The sequence below is a fragment of the Takifugu flavidus genome, chromosome 5, assembly GCF_003711565.1.
Source record: "Takifugu flavidus isolate HTHZ2018 chromosome 5, ASM371156v2, whole genome shotgun sequence".
NCBI classification, from domain to species: Eukaryota; Metazoa; Chordata; class Actinopteri; order Tetraodontiformes; family Tetraodontidae; genus Takifugu; species Takifugu flavidus.
This window is the reverse complement of record NC_079524.1, coordinates 2,007,315-2,028,003: the sequence shown is the minus strand read 5'-3', so window position 1 is coordinate 2,028,003 and position 20,689 is coordinate 2,007,315. Positions and strand designations below refer to the sequence as shown.

Genomic DNA, 20,689 nt, shown 5'->3' with positions numbered 1-20,689 from the left:
ATAGATTTTCTGCTGCTGCATCAGCTTAAGCTCAACCTGCAGCGCTTGCGTTGCCGCCTGGAGGACAACGTGACCGGGAGGGGGACGCGGCTCAGGTGAGACGGCCGCGGCTGTCATGTGATAACATTAACATGGCTAGCTTGCTAACTTTTAGCACCAAACAATGTAGGCTAGTTTGGCTGTAAAAACGTCATTATTGTGTATGGACTAGTGCTCTCCTGGTCTGTTTTTGAGGGTGCTGGAGCCTCTCCCATCTGTATATGGGGGAGGGTCCCGCCCTGAATGACTCGCCAGCTCATCGCATCCCCCTGCTGCCAGAGCCCCTCCCAACCCTTCATGTTTCAGCCCAGTTCTCTAAGAGTGAGCTACCACTGCCGCTGCAGTCGTAATTACTTTAACTAGCAAAGTAACTGAACAGTAAATTTTTAAAAAGCTTAATTACTTTGCTGATTTATCAATATTAAATGTCAGTTTTATTCTTTTTTTGTTGTTGGGTTTGTAAAACTTAACCTGTACTTATTCAATTGGGAACATGTTAGTAAATTGTACTTATCTGATGTGACATAGATTAATGTGTTTAACACTTAAATGAAATTATCTCTAGAACATCCTGCATATTTGAAACATAAAATTCAAGATGGATGAATTAATTCCCAATTAATTAACTTGTGTTTAGGGAGCTTTCACAGTCTTTTACTAACTTTCTTTAACTGGTTTAGAGGCTACTGAGTACTTGAGAATAAAACACATGTAGAACACATTTTCTCACCTGTTTACCACAATTTTCCATAGCTATTGTTCATTGTAATGCAGCTTTTTACCACCTTCTCATCTGGGAATTATTCAAACCAAATGTCTCTTCTCAAATGTCCTGCCAGGCTGAACCACCATCCCCATACTGGGAGCACAGCACGGCCGAGAGCAGCCTATTGTGTGAGCGCTATTTTAAAATTTCACAGCTAGTGTTGTTTGAGGGCTTTACTAGCATGTCTCTTTCATCTGGAGTTAAGATGATCGCAGGCAAGATACAGCGCAGCAGCCGTCAGAGCCCAGCACCGGTCCTTTGACTGGCTTTATTTTTGGCAAATGGAAAAATCTGTGCTATATTTCTCAATCCTCTGTAGCTATAGGAGCTACTCATAATAAGCCTAATACTGGCTATGAGCCCTGCTATCACTGGCATTAAGAAACCCAGGGAGGCAGCAGCCTCTTTTCAAAAGTTGGTTCTTTTTTACTAGTCTAAAATAACCTAGACCACTTCTTGGGTCTCCATCCCCAGCAGAAGGCAGACAAGGCTATAGTGCAGAGAGCTTTTTTTTTCTGCTAAGATGGCACAAATAGAAAGTGGCTTTAATGTAGTAAAGACAGACGAGCACTTTCCGGCTCCCTTTGTGCAGCATTTTCTCAGTACCAGATAACAGTTGGTTCATTACTGGCTTGACAGAGCAAGAACACAAACATCCGGGAGTGGGAGAACATGAGAGGAGCCAGAGGTTGTGCAAGAGAACATTTCCTTAGGTCCTCAAAAAGCATTGCTGAGCAGGTGTACCATAGATGTGGTGAACCTCAGGTACAAGAGGTGTGAGCTCCAGAGTCACAGTCGGTGGCAACACACATTCTTGCTGCTCAGAATATGATGCTTATCTCAAAGAGCACCTCATAGAATTGCACTTGCAGCTTGCACTTTACACCGGAGCCTTCCCCAGGAGCACAGGGGTGAAGGCAGGGTGCACTCCTGAATGAGTGTGCCAGCTCATTGCAGGGTCCTGTAATGGCATTGTTGAGAAATACAGCATAGTCCTTTAATCAGAGAGTCCCACCAGAGGATGTCCCTTTGAGAAAAGCAGAGGAAGGGCCTGAGACAGAGATTTTCTGAAAGCGAAAACACCAGCTGACACATTTGCCCAGTGGGCCAATAATGACCTACAGGAAGCGAATGAAGAACCAGAGCTGGATGTGGAGGCTCCTCTGCCACCAAAAAGGGGTCAAGGAAAGAAATCCACAAGCTGTCCCAGGGGGAAACTGTCCGACACAGAGGCACGGTGCCGAATTGATGCCCGCGATCTCATCGTGGCCACATTTACATGGAGTAAATCCCCCTGTCCACCCAAAAAACCTCAGCCGGGCAACCTGAGATACGAGCAGGTTCCCAGGGACAAACGTGGCCAACAACAGTTGGCTACTGGGAATCCCCTCCTGACAGATGCATCCCACATCATCAGCCTTGCATGTCAGTTCAGTCACACATGCAGCATGCGAGCGCATCTTCTCTGCACTAAAATTCATCAGGAACTCTCTCTCTCTCTCTGTCTTAGAGGCATTTATGCTCCTGACCATTAAAGCAAGATGTGCAGAGAAAGGTAGAGCAAGGTGAGGAGATGTTAATCATTACGTTAACAATTCTAAAGTAAAGACAACAGGCAGAAAGACTGTGCGTGTGGTGGCACTAACGCCCCCTGCTGGTACGGTGTGTGCATGAATGACGTGTTTGGGCTTGTAATTGCATGACCTTTATCGCTATGACATTTTACCAAATCTGAGATACAGCAGTTATTCTTCTGTCCATATTGTTTGTGTGTGTGTGTGTGTGTGTGTGTGTGTGTGTGTGTGTGTGTGTGTGTGTGTGTGTGTGTGTGTGTTAGTGGTGAATTTTAATAGAAAACTCCTAATGGGCACACAGTGCTGAGGTATTTATGTTTAATAGAATTTCTTTCTACAAATTACAGCTGCCTGGCAGCACCTGTAAAACTCCAGAGGTAAAAATATTGTGTTTGGACTGATTGGGTGTCTTTAAAGGTCCCCATCAGCCATTGCTCATCACAGGAATTTAGGCATTATTTTTGTATTTTAATCAAATGCAACAACAGTGATGTTTTCATTTTAAGAAAAGTCCAAGGTGAGAATGTATCTGTCTGCAACGGAGGATTATTTTTTACACTATTTTTTGCTGAACTTTAGAAAATTGCTGGTATTTGTGTTAAACACACTCTGAACTCGTGGGTGAGACAGTATTCACATCATTCCCTTTGAAACCGTCTTCATGTCTGACTTCAACCTTTGCATAAGAAGCTAAATAAAAGCCCTTTTTCACAGAATGCCTGATCTCCTACACCTGCCTTCAACTGGGTCTCATCGGCAGGGTGGATAGAAGCTCTTCTGAGCCCATCCTGACACCGATACAGACACTATTACTATGGTGTGTCGGTTCTGTGGTGTGTAAGCAAAGTTGGTCTTATAATGTGGAATGTTAAATATCAGTATCCTAAACTTGGTCTTCGTCTTCGTAGAGGCTTTATCCCTTTCTGTGCCCTCTGTTGGAGGATCATTACAGGAATTTAAATCAATGACAGCTTGAATTGGACAGTTCCCCTCAAACAGAAGATATGTCCCTCGTCCCAGTGTTGGATTCAGCAGCAGCAAAGACAGAAACGCTAAAACCCATTAAAAGATATGATTAAAATGCTGCTGCAAATATGTGACATTTGTTCTAGAAAGATCTAAATAAGTGAATGAGGCACAACTAGATGACAGCCTGAACGATCCCAGGAAGAGAAACGATGGTTAATGACTATTATTGGTGCCAGAACCACAATCGAGGGACGTCACCACCAAGGTCTCGCTTGGTGGCATCTGCTGACTGAAGGGCAGAAGTAAAGAAGAACGCGCGTGCAGGAGCTCTGTGGCTTATCGTCAGGTATGGAAGGTGTGTATTCGGGGGGGAGGGGCTTAATGACACTTGACCACAACGTCATAAAAGCAGGAGTTGCGTGAAAACCTCAAGAGGCTCCTCAGATCCATTTAAAGGTGGCCGAGGACACCGAAAATTCTGTCGATTCCGACCAGAAATGTGGAATTTGGTGTAACGACTGTAAGAGCCTGGGAAGAGGACGCGTTCACGCCGTTCATTTGCATGTTCTGCTGATTTCCATCAGGCTCATCAGGTCTCATCAGATGATGGATAGGTGTTGAAATGTGCTGCTGTGACATCTGTGAGTTACACAACACATCTGGAGAATCCCCACACACACACACACACAACTAAACAGTTAATTATTCCTTAACTATTCCAATCTTCACTGTTGATGATGATTGCTGAGCTTCGAGAGCATAATGAGTTCTAAAATGTGCTGATTTTCTAATGGATGTGTGCGTGGGTGTGTGTATTTTGTGTAATTATGCCTGATCCTCCTACACTAATGATACTCCAGCTGGCAACGTCTATTTAGCGATGTCTGTCCCGTTCGCCAGAGTCTTTGCTGAAACAGAGCATCATTGTGTCGAACAGCTTCTGTCGGTGACACTTTGAGAGCACCGACTGGGCTGGAAGCATGGAGGGGGGTGGGAACTACACAAAAAAACCAAAAACATGAGCACGTGGGCCGCCTACAGACGCGCCCTCGCTTTCACAATTAAAAAATAGAGCTAAAGAAAAAAACTGGACATTGTTAAGTGTCAAAATTCTAATAATTTTTCTGACAATATGACATCAACCTGTAAAAACAGGAATAAACGCGAGTTGAGTCGAGTCGTGTGTCATGTAACACACATTTAAAAGCTTTTCTAAGATCCCTAATAATACCATTTAGCAACACAACTGATACGTGTCCACATCAGCAAGGAGGGGTACAACACGTACACGTTTGTGAGGTCGTGCTGTGACTTTATGATGTAATAGGTCACCTGGAAAGGGTTCTTACTGACCCGCTGTATCATAGTGGAGATCTAAATCAATTCCCCTGCATGCAAGGACAGATCAAAGGGTGCTGCTTAGCCGTGGGTTTTGCTCCGTCGCCGGGGCTAGCGTAGCGCTACTCCCTCTGTGTCTGAGCTGGGTAAGGAGAGGTCTTTGACTTTTTTCACAACCTCTTTTCTGGTGTTGAGCTGTGAAATGTTTCTGACCTTTCTGATTCTTCACCTGATTAACACGTGAAACACTTTATTAACCGGTCTGGGATCACGGGGAGGCGAGTGCATGCCCTCCGCTCGGTGGGGACATTTTTAAATCTACGAATGATTTACTCCATCGGCTCAGGTTCTTTTTTAGGAAAAGGGACAGAGGGGCAGGAATCGTTCGTCATGCACACGGAACATTGGGCAGAAGTGGAAAGATAAATGCAGGTGCTCATAAACCTGAGCTTTGAAGAGTTCATTTTTATGTGTTTAAACTATTACGGACGAACTGCCAGGAGTTATGAACTCCAAGGGCCTTGTTCCTTTTTCTTTTTTTTCTTTTTTTTTTTTGTATTAGCATGCCTCACGTTTCTTCCCTCGCAAATCGAATCAAACACAACTGGGGTAAATTAGACTTACTGGGACGAAACAAAGGTCTCAAAAGGCAGAGTTTATTAACTAAGTTGCAACATTAACGTTAGCTGTGACACCTGCGTGGGGTTGCCAAGGCCTCCTTTAGCCAACGCAGTCGTAGGTTCCCCCTCCAACCCTCCTCCCAGCCTGCACACGTTGTTTGCCCTCCAGTCCCAAAGAGAAGCCAACGCTAGCCAATCGGTGGCGTTCACATGGTGAACCACGCATGCTCTTCCATCTGGCAACTACGCTACTATGCTAGCAACCAACCAGCGGATGAGACAACAAACCCCTGAGCTTGGAGGGCCCAGGGCCAACACGCGGCTTAAATCAATTCCGTTTGATTAGTTGTCACAGCGTACACTGCATCTTATAATTCCATTAATGCCAGAATGGATTTTCAATGGATGTAACTGCGGGCTCTTGGCCGGGCACCGTTTTGTAAAACAAAACACTGCGCAGGTTTGGAACGAGGCTGCGAATTCCCCCCTTTTCTCCTTTGTCCTCTCTTCGCAGATAAGCGGCGCCTCGTTCGGTTGCCGTGCATCTAATCTCATTTCCTCAAAGCTGCCTTTCCCCCCTCCTGCAACAGTATCTGAAAGCAGGTTTAGAATGTTTAGCCTGAATGATTTCACCCTTTATTATATAAGCTTCACTTTATGGGCTGGAAAGAGCACCGTTTATCTGCCCAATTTAAAACGTAACCACTTAAAATAAATACTGGGGGAACCATTACGGCAAAGTGGGTTGGGTCACTTCTCTCTTTCTGTTTCTTTGATGTCAAACGTGGCTGCGGGTGTCTGAGGAGACTATCAATGTGATTAGCCAGGTCACCTACAGAGAAGATGTGAGCGACCCTCCAGAACATCAGAGCATGATTGGAGCCATGGGGGGAGTTTGAAGACATGGACTCTTAGTTTCTATCAGGAAACCGGTAAAGACAGCCAGATTTACTGCATGACTACTGCAATTATATGCCTCACTAATCAACCGCTACCGTCTAGTGGGAGGCCAAGGGGTTCCGGGGATAATGGGAGTGAACTGGCGTCGACGGTTTTACATAGCCCCCGGGCCGGCTGCTGCGTGGTTCGTGTTATCCTGTCGGAATAAGTGAGCAACAATGAAATTGCTCGGTCTTATATCCTTGTCCAACCATGTCCAATTTTTTTTTTGAAGGCTCTGGTCAGAAGATAACCCCCCCCCCCCAAGTGCAGTGTAAATTGTTTGCCTTCGTATTTTGTATTTGAGCTCACCGCTCACTGTCGACTCAGAGCAAACTGGTCCTTAAGCCGCTGCAGACTTTGTCTGACATGAGGTTGCATCTTTAATGCAGTGCTAGCCGTTGGACTCATCAAATATTTGTGTCCTTCCCAGTCAAGCGACGCTGTGCTTACACTAGCTGAATAACTCGTTGGCCCGGCGTCACCTCTCAGAGAGTGCGCCAGAGACATCCGCAGCGGCAGAAAGTCATTGATGAAGGTTAACAATCCATCAGGCCCCGAGGACCCCAGGAGGTTTTTTTCACCCCTGGATGAACTTAGGAGAAGATCGAAGAATAAATGCTAATCTTTTTATTCTTTGGTCCTGACGGCATGAAAGCCGATTCCCATTCAGTTCAGTCCATCCCGCCATTATCCATCCGGGGTCGCTGGGAGCTGGAGCCTATCTGGCTGGAGCCCAGCTACCTTTGTGGAAGAGGTGAGGTACATCATGGAGGACTCCAGTCCAGTCCAGTCCAGTCAGCTGGGTTTGGTTCGGTTCCATTCTATTTGACACGATATGATGCGGTTTTACCAGGGAAAAAACCTCCAAAAATTGGAGACTGAGGGGTCCGAGGACAGTGGAGTCAGGGAAACCCGCAGACAGGTGAGGGTAGACGAGGAAGGAGAGGAATTCCACTTGTATTATATGAAGGATTTGATTTGGCAGCTAGACGTGTATCACATGGGATCACATGACCTCGAATAAATGACTGTGTCTCCACTGTGTAGCTGGGAATTTGGCACAAAATATCAGAGGAAAATCCGCTCCTCGACACTCTGCACTTGGTGCTGAGCAAATGGAGCAACTGTGCCAAGGATAAGCGGGGGGGATTATTTATGGGCATAATAATGAATCGTATGTCTGCTTTAATTACAACAACCCTGGACTCTTTGAAGTCAGCCTTTACTGCTGGAAATCGCCCCCCAAGTAAACACTAAACTGCTAAACATGGATCAAGTATTCAATTTGCATTTTTGTCATCACTTTTGATTTTTTTTCTTCATCTTGCTGTTAAGAACATGTATTGAAAGAAGCTTAATGGCCCAACTTTGTTTACATGCACATTACAAATAATTAAGCGTTTTTAAGAGGCACATTAGCAGACGACTGCTGCCCACGACGCTGGTATATTTCAGGGAGGACTTCTGAACGTCGACTATGCATCATTTAGGGGTCAAAAAGCTCCGTGGCCCAGATGCTTTTCTCTGACGCCGTCCCCGCCGCACCTGTCCCCGCCATATGTCAGCTGCCCCATTGGCTCCAAACCGAAGCAAAATGATCCAAATCGGCGCCAAAGGAGGGCTGTGACACTTCCACCTGTTTCAGCAAGCGTCCGCTTCTCCTCCTCTCACCCAGACATCGAGTCTAATCTCGGGATGAGTGAGGAACGGGATCCATCAGCTCTGGAAACCATCTGGCTCCCATAACGACTGCCCACCTCCGTACACTACGATGCTGCCAGAGCGGAGGACGGAGGGGTCTGCTGACTCCCATTTAGTTTGAATTTCATCTAAACTTGACCTTTGTGGACTCTTCTGACATTTATTGAAGGATAAATTAATCATGTATTCAGTGTGTGTGTGTGTGTGGGGGGGGGGGGGGGGGGGCGTTCAGTGGCTATTTTAGTTTAGATTGATTTTAGTGCTTTAAATCATAAAATCCCCTCTCGTGCATGGTCGCAGTCTCCGTTGTGGTGTAAAAAAGAAACTATAACTTTATTTTTTGACTTTCTTTACATCTGTTTCTCCTTTTATCAATCAAAGAGGCCAGTTTATTTCACCTTTCGTACTTTACAGTTGCAACACAAAGTGCATCTAAATATACTAAAATTCCACAGACAAAAGGATTAAAAACCCGGCCCTCACAAACTCCAAATATCAACGCACACACACACACACACACACACACACACACACATACACACACACACACCGCTGGATGTGGGAGCGCCACCATTCAGACCACATCAGCTTCCCCAGGAAGACGAACCCGTGGACAGAGCAGACACGGTACCGACACGGCGGCTACGAGACAATACCAAAGGATCAAAGGATCAAAGGGTTTAGGCAGTTGAAGGTATTTTCCAGATTACCTTCAGTGAGGAGGCGTGCTCTCTCTCGGCCTGTCTTTGAAATGAACTGCGAGTGTGTTTTCGTTAATTACAGTTTTTAATCTTTGATCCTTGCAGATTTGTTTCGCCGCTTATTGATTTCATTAAGGCTCTCGTCAAGAAGACGGAATAAATGCTGCAGTTACAGGGCAGAAGGTGATGAGGACAGGGACGATTCAGATTATCAACCAAAGTCCAAATGTTGGCGTCTGGGCGCGTGTCCAAGGCCATAACCACAGATGTGTGAGTCTCCACGCCATCTGTGGTGGCGGCATAATTAATGAAGCGTACATGCAGTTCTGCTGTCTTACCAGAGTAACTGCAGCTATTAGGCTGACCTGTCTGTGGTCCAGAAAGTTTGCAATTAAAAATCGTAAAGCAGGAAAGCTTTTACGGGGCCGTCATCTTCCAGGTCCACACTCACCACCTACTCACTGATAAAAATAACAGTGATGCATAATGAGTTTGCACTCAAATTGCTTTAAATGTCGCGTGATCCTGCTCTACAAATGGCTCCTTGAGTCATTTAAGGTCTGGACCTTCAGTTAAGAATGTCCAGAATCTTTGAAATTCTAATGTGGGTAATCACAATATGGTTCCAGCGCCGGTCCAAACTAATTACAATGGTTTGATTTTTCACGATTGACTTATCGCCGGCATTAATTATGAAGAGCGCAGGCCGTATCGGCTGCGTGTCGGCCAGCAAGGGAGCGGCTGATTACGTGTATTTGTTGTGTATTTGTTGCTATTTGTTGCTCATGTGGGGGTCACGACCTGTAATGTCGCTGGACCACAGGTGATAAGTGAAATGTCCATTTCGTCTGGATACACATGAGGCTCCGCGAAGCTCGAATCCATCAACAATCCTCTTATTCATGCATTTAAGACGACCTTAACGGGCAGACGGAGCTCTTTCCACAAGGTCAAGGAGGTCCAGCAGGTCGCATCAATCCTCAACACAGATGATCGTAACTACCGCTGGACGGGGATCAGGAACGTGATCGATCAGGATCAGGATCCAGTCTGAGGCTTGCTTATCATGGAATGTTTAATTCTCCTGTTTTTTTAGCATTTGAATTGATCAGCTATTGTTTAACTACCCAGTCGTGTTTGTTCAGAGGTATTAATCTGTCCTCTAAAGGAATAACCCATCTCCTTAACCCCCCCACCCCCACCCATCTGTCCTCTCTCATGTTCTAACAGTGGTATTTATGTGTGTTCACCTTTTTTGTACGCATTTGTCATCGTGTCAGTCTGCGGCGGCGCCGCCGCGCGTCTGTTCCCTTTGTTTAGCAGCGTCACACAGGACAGCCAAATTGAAAGTGCCATTGTAAATGCCGGAGGGCAACCGGAGCGAATTTCGACAGCTTGACAGCTCTCATTAGCGTATTAGACACAAACGGTGGCACAGATGCTCCCGGTCAGTCCGTGGTCGGCCCGGAGGTTGGCTTTAACGGCCCGCTGACAGGTGGCTTTGTGGCGCTCTGTCTAATGGCTGACAGGGTGGCAAAGCACAAGCTCGTCTTTAACAGACTGCTGGGATTCCCAAGGACGGCGGAGATTTTACAGCCTTGTATACGAGGTCAGCATAATAAAGTGGGTTATGAATGTTTTACAAATACAACCTGCAGACAGTCGTGTTAAATATACGAGCACGGTTTGGCTCATGTCACTGCTTCACTATAACAACCTTCAGAGCCGCATCTGTAGCATCTGTCGCAGGTATCGCGTCTTTGTGGGTGCGCAGCCACGAGTTTTCTCACTCACGATCCTCTCTCGCTGCATCGCTTCGGCCTGGGACCACAGCCGGGGTTTCTAAGGCCTTTTGGCTGCTTTGGTTTGGTTTGGGCCACTTCAGCCCACCGTGATCGGGGGGGGCGTCGCATAAATGCTGCCACAGGGTTCGGCAGCGGTCGTCGCTGGTAGAGTTACCTAGTGGTCAAAGAGAGCAACTTTAACTGCCATCCGTATTTTTTTTATTTGCAACATATGAATTCGATGCATGTTTTTTGTTCTTCACTAGTCCCACAGTTTTTCATCATCCACGTGAATCAGGACGGAGTTCTGCTCCCTCACAGCTTTTCTACAGCCATCCGGCCTTGGCCCCACTCTGGAGAGGCCACGTCTTAAACGTGGTTCAGCTCGGCATTGAAGAAATGATTCACGGACCATCTTAACAATGTTAAACAGAGTTTCATTTGTATTTGATGTAGGGTTGTTAAAAGATTTGACTATTTAATCAGATTAATCACTGATTAGATGTGGATTAAACATGATTAAAGAATACAAAAACGATCCCCATGAATTCTAATCCAAATTTACACTTAAATCTGAACCTGGTTTGTCATGTGGGATCACACCACAGTAAAAACGTTTAGATTTGAAAAAAGGCTGATAAAGAAAAGTCTATGAACTCAATTTGAAGGTGAACTCTAAAGTTAAACCATTTCTACCATAAGAAATTGTGTAAAACTCATTAATCTCTTCCTGATACTCAAATTAAATCCATTCTTACACTGTTTAGAAGGTTCTGCAAAATAACTGGGGGGTCCACAGTGGTCGTCCATTTATTTTGTTAAGTGAGATTTGGGACAAAAACTTTGGCACTTTTCACTCAAGAAATGTCAAATTGTTCTTGGATTCATGGCAAAACATGACAGAATTACGAGTAATGTCCTGTCATCGTTACCCTGTGTATTTTTCTTTTTTAAATTAGTTTGGCCTCTATTTTTACACAGTAAATTTAGAGAAATACCACAGCAAATGTTAGAAAGTTGCAAGCTAAATCCTCTAAACCTGGTGCTCCCGTCAGGTACCCGAGGGGATCCAGTGAGAGCTATTACCTGAAAGCTGCACTTTGGGTAATAACAGTCGTTACCGCTTGTTGAATGTCAGGACACCCTTGTTTCACATTATAGTTAATGTCCAAAAAATGGTGCACCTCCTCGGACATGTTCTGCACACGTTCGTGCGCACGCTGGACGCACACAGAGCAAGTTTCATTTGCAGTCGTTCCTGATGGCAGGACGCTCAAAAGTTCCGCTCTTACTTTCACTCCTCACCAAAAAATAAGAGAGGAAAAATCATTGCCAGAGGCCGGGGGGGGGGGGGGGGGAATTCACACACTGTGAATGAAAGTTAAATGATTTTTTCCCACACAGCTTTTGAAGTTTTGGCAGCGCCTTAAAGGTAAAAGAGAATAGACTTAGGAGAGTCGAGCCTGTGCCAATGAGCCTGAGAGCGGCCAAAAAGCAAGAGGATGTTCTCAGACAAGGAGAACGTCGTTTTTTTTGGAGCGTGTCCAGTTCCGGTGTTGAAAACGCCGATGGTCATCCCAGCCGGGGACGGCGTGATACACACCTCTGGGTTCCGTCCTCCACCCTTTCAAGGTTGGCCGGGTCACATTTTCCAGGGAAGATTTGAGGAAATGTGATGCGGAATAGGTTTGATCCCATTTTAAACTTTAAAGGATGGATTAATAATATAACAATTCTTAAATCAGAGTATAGCAACAGATTATTACCGCAGACTAAATGCATAATAATTAGCTTTGTAGGCACTCGTTAGAAGAAACCCAACACCAAAAAAAGGTCTCTGCACAGATCAACTTCACGGCTGTGGAACAGGAAGCTGCTTCACAAGACTCACGGATGAAGCTCATAACAACGTGCTGGGGGCTGGAAATAAACGAATGATTTAAATTACTCAGGTTAGTTTAGGTCTCGTCTCTGGGATGTGTCTAATTCGCTTTCCAACCCAGCAGGCTTGATGCAGAACTCAATAATCAGCATTTCATTTCGGAGCAACAGCGACACTGCCGACGCTGGGAGAGGGAGGCTGGATGTGGTTTGGAGGAACCAAAGCACCGCATGGCGTGGTTATTCCAGGGATCTCACTCTGAACACAAAGGGGCAAAGGTCAACCATCCCAGGAGTGCTGGCTCAGCTGAAAGACTGCCATCTCCTCTTAATCCACTTTAAAGATTAATGTCAAATCACGCGCCACCGTGCAAGCATGAACTAGCTTGAGGATGGAACCAGAGGAGGCAGCCAGCAACCTGCATGCTGCTGTGTGACTTCTACATTTCCTGGAGTGAAAATCATTGTCGCACCCAGGCGGTCCACATGCTTTTAGGGGGTTTTTTTTGGTCCAGAGTCAAGAATAAAGCCGCGCACGCGAACTGAGAAAGGGCAGCGGCAGAGACAGAAAAGCCCTGATTTATCCTTCTGATTTCACAAAATATCAGAAGTGTTTTTGTGACTGGAGAACTTTGCTCGTCAGGTTAATGTAGGGCGTCTGAAACACATCACCAAGAAAGGCCTTAAGCCTGGAACTAAGCCAAAAAACTCTTTCATAAGGCGGCTGTGACGCCCAAAAAGATCTGTCTTCAATGGATAGTGCTTTAAGATTATCCCTTATCTTTGCAGAACATTACTGGGCAATTATATATAAAAATGCTCTTTTACTTGGTCATCGATGTTTCCCCCTTAGTCATAAACAGATGCAACAGGAGTCATTTTGTCTTTTTTATGCTATGGAGCTGTTTAGTTTGTTACTGTCCGTGAATAGAGCCACGATGGCTTCCTTTTGTACATTTAATTATGGACACAACATGTTGGATTAATATGCGTGGCCGTGTGCACGGCTGATTAAAGGATTGTTTACCGATAGTCCTGCGGCGGGATTGGAAGCTAATTGCGGGACTAAAATGAGAATGTGGGTTGTCATTTCAAATGACAGCTCCGTGCATTTGTACACAGTTTGTGTCTCATATGGCTGTACGGAGAAGAGTCTGGGCCAAAGCAGCTTTGTTTGACCGCACGGAAAAGTCAATAGTGAGAAATTATGACAGTAAACAAAACTGATTAAACAGGCAGGTAGGGTGGTTGTGCAGGAAGGGTGGGGCGTTTGGGGCTTGTGCTATCTACTTCATACCAAAGTCACTATTTACTGATGCCATCGCTTGTGGTGGGCAGAAGCTGCTGGGACGGCTTCCAGTTGCACATTTGTTTGGAACAGATTGTGCAGGCAGTGAGGGTGCAGATATGTGGCAGAAGGCCAGGCCTGATGACTCTACAATGATTGATGTGGCAGCCATGATGAAGGCCCACAGCTGTGGGGAACACAGATACAGCAATGTCAGAGCTCCCCCCCCAACCCCGAATCTGGATGAATGGCATTTTACAAGCTAACATCATTGAAGATTCTCTTTGTAACAGGCCCGTTACTCGCTATTGCTAATGACGTAACACAACCGAGTGCACGTTCAGAAAGGATGCATTCAGTCTGCCAATCAGTGGTTTTGGTCTATACATCAAAGCTCAGTCGATGCTTTGGTAGCAGCGGTTGTCCAGAAACTTTTACAAGTCCTGTAAAATGTCCTGAATCCTGTTTCCCAACATAGATTTGAAGTAATTCTCAAAGGGAAAATGAAAGACAGAGGTAAACTCAACAGATGTAAGAACATAAACGTCAAATTTCCATTAAAACAGCCATTTGTGTGGTCGCCGTGATCAACGATGTTAGAGTTGCACCATTTCATGGTCGGTGAGCTAAAGACAACAACTCACAGCATGAAATTATGATTTTTAAAAAACCTGATCATTTAAGTGATGTCTTTTTCTTGATCGAAAGTAAACTTGATCACCATAATTATATATTTAAATGTATGGCTGGGATTCAATCTAATCAGATGCGAATGCACTTTAAATGCTATATGCAGGGGCAGAAGTGCAATTCATCATTTTAGGAGCAGTTAGCTGTCATCCTGGAGTCTTTTCTAGTTGGCTGGCAGCCTGCACTCAACCAAAAAATTGTCTGGCACAAAATCTCCCACATTCCTCTTCTTCTTTTAATATGTACACACAGTGGGCACAGAGAGTATTCAGACTCTCTTAAATTTCTCCTATTTCTTATGATGAAGCCTCTTGTCAAATCCAAAAGAATTCAATTTTTTCCCTGAGCGATCCACACCCAGCACCTCACAAGGACAGTGAAAGGCAGGAGAGGGATTTCAAAAACACACCTGAAGGACTCCCCCCAACCGGATAGTAACCGCACACACACACACACACACACACACACACACACACACACACACACACACACACACACACACACACATACATACATACATAAATAGATACATAGGATAGGTAAATAATTTCAAAATGTGCATTTGTTTAGCCTGCATGTTGCCTGTCCATTACATTTATTTAAAGTTAAGGAATTGGTCAAACTTTGTTGACCTTATGTGAATTAAATATAAATTAAACATGCATTTGCTTTAATAAATGACAATGCGACAAAGTCTCACACGTCACATTTGTGTCTGGCGATGTTACAATTTTGAACTACATTTCCCATGTGCCGTAGCGGTTTATTGCTCCCCCACAATGCTTTGCGTCGTTCTACCGCTTGTAGTAACAAGAAGGTCGGGCATAACGTTGCTTTGAGAAGAAATAAAACTATAACCATGCTGGGACAAGCTGTGAGGCGATTCACGACATCTGCTGTCCGTTCTTCGCACTATGCTGAAGGACCAGGAAAGGTAATATCAGTTAATTTGGCACATTTTATTTTACTAGTAATTACGACGTTGCCCTCAGCCGGCCTTGTCTGTAGCCATAGGCTAAATGTAGCTTCCGTCATTTGGAGGTCATTAGTGTTCTTTGACAAGACCTCGACTGTAGCTATTTCAATGATCGATTGCCAAGTGTGCTTCTCCTTTATTAGACCCTGAAACATTTAATTTTACCGGAAGACTTTTTGCGGAGAATGTGCGTGTCATTGGAAACTCGAGGTTAGCTTTAGCGTAGCTGGGTTAGCTCATTCAGTGTACCCCCCAATACTCCATCGTACACAGGAACTTGACAATCATAACTTTTAATGGATAAATTTATATGATTAAGTCTTCCTCAGCCCGCGATCAATGCCTCTTTTACAGTTATACAGTAGGCCTTTTCATTACTTCCGGTTGATCGCTGTACGCTAAGGTCATTGCTGTGTTGAGACTTGATTTTTGTTGGCTAGATCTTAAATGTATGCACGATATATCATAGTTTCAGTCATTGTGTCATTAACCTTTAGCTCCTCTTTGCTTGGTGACTGTGTGTATCGTTATTACAACCTTTATTGAGTTGCCAGCCCACTAGCCCTTACAGTTATGTTGTTTGAAATGGTCACATTCTTAGTTTCTTCTATGCTGTTAAACTTTTGAATGACTTCCGGGACGATGCGCTCTTCTCAACCCAAGCGGTGCAGCAGCCCTGTTGAACACTGACCGATCACGTACTCCTCTTTTGACAGAACCTGCCCTTCTCCGTTGACAACAAGTGGCGTCTGCTGGGCATGATGGTGGTGTTCTTCGGCAGTGGATTTGCATTCCCCTTCATTGTGGTCAGACATCAGATCCTGAAGAAGTAAAATGGCAAGTAACCGGAACAGCCATGTTTGCTTTTACCTAATGAAGTTGTCAGAATGGCGGTAGGTTCGAAATGGCCTGAACATCAGACTCTTTACCGTCCCGTCATCGACAGTATCATTTATCTGGAAGCAGCCATCACATATGTATATACTGGAATAATTTGGATAAGCTCGCAATCCTGTGACATTTTATCTGCAGACATTAACGTGTTTCCATTAAGCACACGTCAAGAGATGTTTACACAGAAATTGCTTTCGTTATCTGTGCGGAGCCATCTTGTCACTCATTCAGACTTTTTAAAAACGTCTTCCCTCTGCAGGTTCCAGCCGGAAGATATTCCCCCACCTGAGTTCTGTCCCCGCTGAAGAACGGGAATCTCTCAATGTTCTTTGTAAATAAAGTTTCCTCCAAGATGAAATGTCTGATTTCTGTCCTTTCTGGGTTGCACAAAATAAACCCACGCACGTTATAGGGGACAGGTAATGTGTTTTTACGCGTGCAGCTTCTCCAGCGCCGCTCGTTTCCATCGTTTGTTATTGGCTGTGTGCCTGCGTAGTTTTGTCTTTATGGAGCAAACTTTTTCCTGCCAATCCATTGTAGCATTATCCTGAAACAGAATTGCTTCTTTTAACCAGTTGCTCGAAATGTGACCTTTTGAATGAGTCGATATCAAAGATACATCGAGCTCATTTCATTTCAAACCTTTGCTGGCGGCAACCTGAAGCAAATTACAGCTGAAATTGAAAAATCATTGCAGGAAAGGCTTGTGCTGAATAATCCAATTCTATAGTTATTGTTCTCCCAGCCTATAGCTCGTCTCTTTCAGAACGTGACTGAACAATGAGTTTTAATTTAATTAACCCTGAGCCCCCCAATCCCCGTCCATGGACAAAACAATAAAAAGTTTCAGCAGCTTGATCAGTGAGGAAAGATTGGAAAATCAGCTCTTCGTGCACCTCTTTAGAAACCTCGGCGCCTCGACCTGATAAAACTCACCAATTTGGTGGCAGAGGCAGAATTCAGAATTCCTTTTATTGTGTTCATTCCAACCAGAGAGGTATAAACCCAATAGTCTTATCAGCTCAGAAAATTGAAAGGAGGATAATAAAGAGAACAATTATGTTTCAATCATTATTACAAAATGTAATTTATGATACTATAACATCAAGTGCTCGTCTTTCTCAACGCTAACGTTTAGAGACCTGAACAAGGCAAAAGAGCTGGACTGTAATTTAGTGAATAAAAGTAAGAAAATAGATTCCAAAAGTTGATGTTTCTTTCCATATTTTGTAGTTTTGTCTGTGGGTTTTGGGGGGGGGGGTGTCCTTGGCCAGGACCTGATGCTGTTTGAGGCTCTTCCTCCCTGGGTCTTCTCCCCATTCTCTTTCTCTCCCGTCCTTTATTTATTTAGCACCGGCACCAGTGGCCGGGCTGGGGAGCAGCTTCTCTCTGGGCCTCTGCAGCGTTTCCCTGTGTGACGACTCTCCTGCAGCCGTTTTCATACATTTGTGCTGGTGGTCTGTTCATTTGTTCTTTGCCCTGTTTTTCAACCAGGGTCTTGAAGAGAACAGGTGCTTAAAACAACCTGTCCTTTCCCGGGTAACCCCCCCCCCCCCACACACACACACACACACACACGTGCACAACGTTGCAGCTTGCACGTAAGCGGCTGTTCTGTTTCCTACCTGTGTTTGGGCTTGGAAGAGTATTCTGGTGGTGCTGCTCTTTCCCGTTGGTGATAAAGTTATCAGACATCTAATGAGGCCAAGAAGGAGGGAGACCATTTTTCAGGTGTGCCGTGTACTGTCGGAGAATGGGGGGATTGGGGGGGGTGACCTTTGCTGGGGACTCAAGGGCGACGTGAGGGAGCCTTAAACAGGGCAGCAAAGGGAAACTGCAGGCCAAGATGATGTGATTAATCTAAACCTGCTGCTTTTCAAAGCAAATGATCAGCAATTGAGACGACTTCCAGACACCTTCAAGCGTCAAACCCTGACCCTGACCTTAACCCTGACCCTAAACCCTGACCTTAACCCTGACCTTAACCCGACCCTAAACCCTGACCTTAACCCTGACCCTAAACCCTGATCCTGACCTTAACCCTGACCCTAAACCCTGACCTTAACCCTGATCCTAAACCCTGACCCTAAACCCTGACCTTAACCCTGACCCTAAACCCTGACCTTAACCCTGATCCTGACCTTAACCCTGACCCTACCCTGATCCTGACCTAACCCTGACCCTGACCTTAACCCTGATCCTGACCTTAACCCTGACCTTAACCCTAAACCCGACCCTAAACCCTGACCCTAAACCCTGACCTTAACCCTGACCTTACCCTAACCCACCCTAAACCCTGACCCTAAACCTAAACCCTGACCCTAAACCCTGACCTTAAGCCTAAACCCTGACCCTAAACCCGACCCTGACCCTAACAAGAGTTTTGCCCTCAGGATGTCACGACCCCCCCCCCCCCCCCCCATGATGGCTGTCCACTAAAGCGTGGGAGTCTTTCAGCTTCCTGCCGTGAGTGACACTTGTGGTCCCGTCTCAAAGAGGATTTTGGCAGCTGGCAGAGAACGACGGACCACTCGAGCGCCTGTCGGAGGGAAAATGAGCATCGGTGATCTGAGTGCATCCCGGATCTGTCATTGGCAACTGTAAAAATGTGCTCATTAATGTGCAGGGAGGCAGATTGCCTCCCTCTCTGACGGGCCGCATTACAGTGTCATTAGGAAACTAAAAACTGAAACCTGCGGTGAGTTACTGGAACTGCCAGGAGCCACTTTAAACTTTACTCAGCCGGCTAATTTAGAGGTGTCCTCAACACTCGGGGCCTCTGCCTGGGAAAGAAAAGGGGATTACAAAGAGGCGCACTTTGTCCCCCGGAACAGACACTTAAATTGGCATCGGCGCTTTCAAGGGATCAACTTTAAGGGGAATGTCACATTATCCGGGCATCAGCGAGGGCGAGGGAACCACGCGCTAAGAAGTGGGAACTTCTCTTTCGCCATGAATTTTTGATCTATTCTCCTCTGACGTGGAGCTAACAGGCTTTTAGGATCCCGGCCCATGCCAGGATCCAGCAGCGAGGACCAATTAGACGCAGCGGCCTTATCTGGAGAACAAGCCGGCTGCATTGCTGCGCTGGCGACTTATGAAAAGTACATCAGGGTGTGCCGGCACGGGGGTCGCTTTCAGAGGGCGGAACATCACGCAGCTCGGCCGGGCCGCCGCATCTCCACAGCCTGGCACCTGCAGTGTCTCCAGGAAGGAGGTGAGAGGCTGAGGAGACAGGAAACGAATATATTACGGGAGGATTATGCAGCCCGCGCCAAGTCTCTTCCAGGAGTTCGTCATACTGAATTAAGTATGTAAGTGTGGGAGGAAACGGAGGGCAGAGGGGCGGCTGTTGTGGCGGCGAATGTGCGGCTTTTATTCCTCTTCACTTTCTCGGCCTTTATTAAAACCAGCGACTGCTGCAGACTCGTGTAATTGTTCCGGTCCGTGATGTTCCCTGGCGCGCAGCCGCTAATTAAAACGAAACGCTGCCAGTCACGTTTCAGTTCCACACCAGCTCACCAACGTTCGGTGCGCGCTCATGTTGAAGAATACACGTATGTTGGAGCGCACGGGCGCATCGTGTTGTGTGGGCGCGCTTCATTTGCAGCGTATTTCCGCCTTCTGTCCTGCAGACGGGGGCTTCGCGTGACTTTCAGATGTGGAAATCACCTTGTTTGTGGCCATTCCGTGAACCTGGCTCTCCACTAAAAGCCTTTTTCTGCATCTCACACGTGCGGAATCTAATTATAGGCTCATTTACACTTCACAGGAGGAGATTGCAGGCTGAGCTTGGTGGAGCCGATGTGCAGCCATCTAATAAAAAGCTTTCAGGTTTGTTTGTTTTTTTGTTTTGTTTTGGGTTTGTTGTTTTTTAAATCCTCTCATTTACGCGCACATTCCAGCTCCGGCGGCAGAGCCCCGCTCAGACAGTGATGTCTGCAGCTGCTCAGTTTACTGAGTGACAGCCATTAAAAGCAAAACAACAAAAAAAAGAGACATTTACTTACTCTGAATGAGACTGGGTGCCTGGCAAAGGCTCCGCACACTTAATTACGCCGCCGGGTGAGTCAAATGAGCTCTAATCAACCTTTTGTTGTAAACACATGGTGCAGCAGCATTTCACTGTAACAGACGCTCAATATGTGACGCTGGAACTCCTCAAATCGGCAACAATGGGAAGCTCCAGTCGCCGGTGAAGTTTCAAGGACGCGGCGAACTCCCGAGTTCCCGCTTATTCCCCCGCCGCCACGTGTTTACCGCGCTCTGCTTAAAGATGCTGACTGAGAAACGTGCAACTGTCAGCGCGGGAAGATGAAGTGCAGACGCGCCTCCCTCTTCGCCAGTGCACGACCCTGCAGCTCCCAGCCAGGAACTCCCTACAATTACTCCAAAACCTCCAGGGGATGGTGGCTCGTCGAAGATGAATGCCCCAGGATCTAAAGTCGCCTCACATGTGTGTTTTGGTATATCAGAGGGAGACAGACGCAGTCGACTGCAGCGCCGAGCATCACAAATGCAGATAA

General features: G+C 45.9%; 1 long non-coding RNA gene across 1 annotated transcript; it reads right to left on the bottom strand.

The window, feature by feature from the left end:
• Positions 1-18,496: 18,496 nt before the first annotated feature.
• On the bottom strand, positions 18,497-20,349 carry LOC130526017 (uncharacterized). Its single transcript, XR_008950639.1, has 3 exons — positions 20,174-20,349; positions 18,857-18,946; positions 18,497-18,702 (listed from the first exon to the last, which is right to left on the bottom strand). It is a non-coding gene; the product is annotated as an uncharacterized LOC130526017 (long non-coding RNA).
• Between the last annotated feature and the right edge of the window lie 340 nt (positions 20,350-20,689).